Genomic DNA, 5,467 nt, shown 5'->3' on the forward strand with positions numbered 1-5,467 from the left:
AGGGGAAGGTGCTGGTGTGGTATGCATAGTCCAGAAAGAGTTATTTCCATTTTAAAAACAAGGGTAGACATGTGCAGGTTTTGAACCTGTAGGTAAGGAGCCGGGAAAGTAGAGCCAGAGTTACAAAAAGACACAGAGTGGAATGAAAAGATCAACAGAGATATAGAGAGTAATAAAAACATTTAAGAGACAGAAGATAAAAGTACAGAGAGTAATGGCACAGATAATAAAGAGGTAACACAAGAAATAAGATACAGAGAATAAAGATAATGATAGAGAATTAAAGAAAAACAGGGAGGGGGTCCTGCCTGCAGTTTCAGCTGTCCCAGGGAAAGAGGCTGGAGAAACTTAGTGAAGGGGAGGAGGGTCTCAAAATAACCAGTGAAGAGATGTGCCCTGAGGCCTAGGCTGCACAGAGGAAGAACTATAACATAGATATACTATTCTTTTTTTGTTTTTCTTCTGGTTACCTTTGTAATTATGAATTCTATACCACAGCTTTTGATTTTTCAATTAATTTATGTTGTTATTTTTTTACCAGTTTCTTCTACTTCCTCATTTATTTACATATTTTTGTTCTGTTTCCTGACTTTTGAGTTAAAAGCCTAATTCAATTATGTTTATTTCATTCCCTGAAATCACTATCTCAACTTCTTCCAGATAAGATGAAGATATTTCGTTCCACCTCTCACCTTCTGACAGTCATTCTTTTGCTGTTACATTTTCTACATTCATAACATTTCTTTTTTAATTTTTTACCATTTATTTATATTTGAGAAAGAGAGAGAGAGAGAGAGAGAGAGAGAGAGAGAGAGAGAGAGAGCATGACTGTGCGCAAGTGTGGGAGGGGCAGAGAGAGGAGACGGAATCCTAAGAAGGCTCCAGCCTCTGAACTGTCAGCACAGAGCCTGCTGCGGGGCTCGAATTCACAAGCTGTGAGATCATGACCTGAGCCAAAGTTGGACACTTAACCGACTGAGGCACTCAGGTGCCCCTACATTGGTAACATTTCTATTCTGTTTCATAAGAATAACCAGGTCTAACGGGCTTTATATATAGGTTGATTTTAATATTCGGAATCAGTACACATTACATTATTGTGATAGAGTGAATCAAGAGATACAGAACATTCACAGGACATCTAAGCAGCCTATAGGATGCCCTTGTGTACTAGAAAGGAAGACAATACTTTCAGGCAGTTGAATAAGGAAAGGACCCCATCATCTGTGTGGCTATAGCCCTTCATGGGTGGGGCTTGACAAGCAGAACATTTTTGGTATTTCAGCACCCACTTGCCCTTTTGGCTTGCCAACTTTGTACTGTGAACCCATTTCACAACCCTATGTGGCCACCCTGGACATTTCCCTCTTAGGTCAGCTGGTGGTGAATATGAAACTGTGCTCTCTATCCTCAATCCAGAATAACCTACAAAACCAAGTATAGTGCCTGAGGCTGAGTACATGAAGGCAAAGGGCTTGAATAGAAGTAATACCTACAATTGTAAAAATTAGAGAACAAAAATAGAGTGAAATCCACTACTCAGTCTTGGTTTCCTGGTGTCTTGTAATTTCTATTTTACTGCGATGAAAAAAAAACAAAAATATTACCTCACCTAGGGTAGAAAGGCAGCCTCAATGTTAAGGGCAAACCTTTGAAACAGTATAAAAGCAATATCTAGCTCATTGTGATTTTTGAGGATTAAATGATATACGCTATATAAAGCACCATTGAGTTCCCATTTCTCCACATCCTCTCCAGCATCTATAGTCTCCTGATTTGTTCATTTTAATCACTCTGACTGGCGTGAAGTGGTATCTCAGTGTGGTTTTGATTTGTATTTCCTTGGTGAGGAGCGACGTTGAGCATCTTTTCATGTGCCTGTTGGCCATCTGGATGTTTTCTTTAGAGAAGTGTCTATTCATGTCTTCTGCCCGTTTCTTCACTAGATTATTTGTTTTTCAGGTGTGGAGTTTGGTGATTTCTTTATAGATTTTGGATACTAGCCTTTTGTCGAATATATCATTTGCAAATATCTTTTCCCATTCCGTTGGTTGCCTTTTAGTTTTGTTGATTGTTTCCTTTGCAGTGCAGAAGCTTTTTACCTCCATGCCATTCCAATAGTTCATTTTTGCTTTTAATTCCCTTGCCTTTGGGGATGTGTCAAGTAAGAAATTGCTGCGGCTGAGGTCAGAGAGGTCTTTTCCTGCTTTCTCCTCTAGGGTTTTGATGGTTTCCTGTCTCACATTCAGGTCCTTCCTCCATTTTGAGTTTATTTTTGTGAATGGTGTAAGAAAGTGGTCTAGTTTCATCCTTCTGCATGTTGCTGTCCAGTTCTCCCAGTACCATTTGTTAAAGACACTGTCTTTTTTCCATTGGATGTTCTTTCCTGCTTTGTCAAAGATTAGTTGCCCATACTTCTGTGGGTCTAGTTCTGGGGTTTCTATTCTATTCCATTGGTCTATGTGTCTGTTTTTGTGCCAATACCATGCTGTCTTGATGATTACAGCTTTGTAGTAGAGGCTAAAGTCTGGGATTGTGATGCCTCCTGCTTTGGTGTTTCCTCTTCAAAATTACTTTGGCTATTCGGGGCCTTTTGTAGTTCCATATGAATTTTAGGATTGCTTATTCTAGCTTCGAGAAAAATGCTGGTGCAATTTTGATTGGTATTGCATTGAATGTGTAGATAGCTTTGGGTAGTATTGACATTTTGACAATATTTATTCTTCCAATCCATGAGCAGGGAATGTCTTTCCATTTCTTTGTATCTTCTTCAATTTCCTTCATAAACTTTCTATAGTTTTCAGCATACAGATCTTTTATCTTTGGTCAGGTTTATTCCTAGTTATTTTATGCTTCTTGGTGCAATTGTGAATGGGATCAGTTTCTTTATTTGTCTTTCTGTTGCTTCATTGTTAGTATGTAAGAATGCAGCTGATTTCTGTACATTAATTTTGTATTTTGCAACCTTGCTGAATTCCTGTATGAGTTTTAGTACACTTTTGGTGGGGTCTATCAGGTTTTCCATGTATAGTATCATGTCATCTGCAAAAAATGAAAGGTTGACTTCATCTTTGCCAATTTTGATGCCCTTGATTTCCTTTTGTTGTCTGATTGCTGATGCTAGCACTTCCAACACTATGTGAAACAACAGCAGTGAGAGTGGACATCCCTGTCGTGTTCCTTATCTCAGGGGGAAACCCTTCATTTTTCCCCATTGAGGGTAATATTAGCAGTGGGCTTTTCATAAATGGCTTTTCTGATGTTTAAGTATGTTCCTTCTATCCCGACTTTCTCGACGGTTTTTATTAAGAAAGAGCGCTGAATTTTGTCAAATTCTTTTTCTGCATCGATTGATAAGATCATATGGTTCTTATCTTTTCTTTTATTAATGTGATGTATCACATTGATTGATTTGCGAATATTGAACCATCCCTGCATCCCAGGAATGAATCCCACTTGGTCATGGTGAATAATTCTTTTTATAAGCTGTTGAATTCGATTTGCTAGTATCTTATTGAGAATTTTTGCATCCATATTCATCAGGGATATTGGCCTGTAGTTCTCTCTGTTTTTTTTTTTTTTTGTTTTTGTTTTTGTTTTTTTTTTTTTTTGCTGGGTCTGTGTCTGGTTTGGGAATCAAAGTAATGCTGGCCTCATAGAATGAGTCTGGAAGTTTTCCTTCCCTTTCTATTTTTTGAAATAGCTTGAGAAGGATAGGTATTATCTCTGCTTTAAATGTGTGGTAGAATTCCCCTGGGAAGCCATCTGATGCTGGAGTCTCATTTATTGAGATATTTTTGATAACTGTTTCAATTTCTTCGCTAGTTACGGGTCTGTTAAAGTTTTCTGTTTCTTCCTGTCTGAGTTTTGGAAGTGTGTGGGTGTTTAGGAATTTGTCCATTTCTTTCGGGTTGTCCAGTTTGTTGGCATATAATTTTTCATTGTATTCCCTAATTGCTTGTATGTCTGAGGGATTGGTTGTAATAATTCCGTTTTCATTCATGATTTTATCTATTTGGGTCATCTCCCTTTTCTTTTTGAGAAGCCTGGCTAGAAGTTTATCAATTTTGTTTATTTTTTCAAAAAACCTACTCTTGGTTTCATTGATCTGATCTACAGTTTTTTTAGATTCTATATTGTTTATTTCTGCTCTGATCTTTATTATTTCTCTTCTTCTGCTGGGTTTAGGCTGCCTCTGCAGTTCTGCTTCTATTTCCTTTAGGTGTGCTGTTACCTCCTGTATTTGGGATTTTTCTTATTTCTTGAGATAGGCTTGGATTGCAATGTATTTTCCTCTCAGGACTGCCTTCGCTGCATCCCAAAGCTTTGGATTGTTGTATTTTCATTTTTATTTTTTTCCATATATTTTTAAATTTCTTCTCGAATTGCCTGGTTGACCCATTCATTCTTTAGTAGGGTGTTCTTTAACCTCCATGCTTTTGGAGGTTTTCCAGACATTTTCCTGTGGTTGATTTCAAGTTTCATAGCATTGTGGACTGAAAGTGTGCATGGTATGACTTCATTTCTTTTATACTTGTGAAGGGGAGTTTTGTGACTCAGTATGTGATCTATCTTGGAGAATGTTCCATGTGCACTCGAGAAGAAAGTATATTCTGTTGCTTTGGGAGGCAGAGTTCTAAATAGATCTGCCTAGTCCATCTGATGCAATGTATTATTCAGGCCCTTGTTTCTTTATTGATTCTGTGTCTAGATGATCTATCCATTGTTGTAAGTGGAGTATTAAAGTCCCCTGTAAATACCACTTTCTTATCAATAAGGTTGCTTATGTTTGTGAGTAATTGTTTTATATATTTGGGGGCTCCCGTATTTGGCACATAGACATTTATAATTGTTAACTCTTCCTGATGGATAGACCCTGTAATTATGATATAATGCCCTTCTTCATCTCTTGTTACAGCCTTTAATTTAAAGTCTAGTTTGTCTGATATAAATATGGCTACTCCAGCTTTCTTTTGACTTCTAGTAGCATAATTGTTAGTTCTCCATCCCCTCACGTTCAATCTGAAGATGTCCTCACATCTAAAATGGGTCTCTTGTAGACAACAAATAGATGGGTCTTGTTTTTTTATCCATTCTGACACCCTATGTCTTTTGTTTGGCTCATTTAGTCCATTTACATTCAGTGTTATTATTGAAAGATATGGGTTTAGAATCACTATGATGTCTGTAGTTTTCATGCTTGTAGTGATATCTCTGGTACTTTCTGGTCCTTGCAACATTTCACTCACAGAATCCCCCTTAGGATCTCTTGTAGGGCTGGTTGAGTGGTGATGAATTCCTTCAGTTGTTGTTTGTTTTGGGAAAACCTTTATTTCTCCTTCTATTGTAAATGACAGACTTGCTGGATAAAGGATTCTCAGCTGCGTATTTTTTCTGTTCATCACATTGTAGATTTCCTGCCATTCCTTTTTGGCCTGCCAAGTTGCAGTAGATAGGTTTGCCACTA

This window comes from Acinonyx jubatus, chromosome X, assembly GCF_027475565.1.
Source record: "Acinonyx jubatus isolate Ajub_Pintada_27869175 chromosome X, VMU_Ajub_asm_v1.0, whole genome shotgun sequence".
In the NCBI taxonomy this organism is placed as follows: Eukaryota; Metazoa; Chordata; class Mammalia; order Carnivora; family Felidae; genus Acinonyx; species Acinonyx jubatus.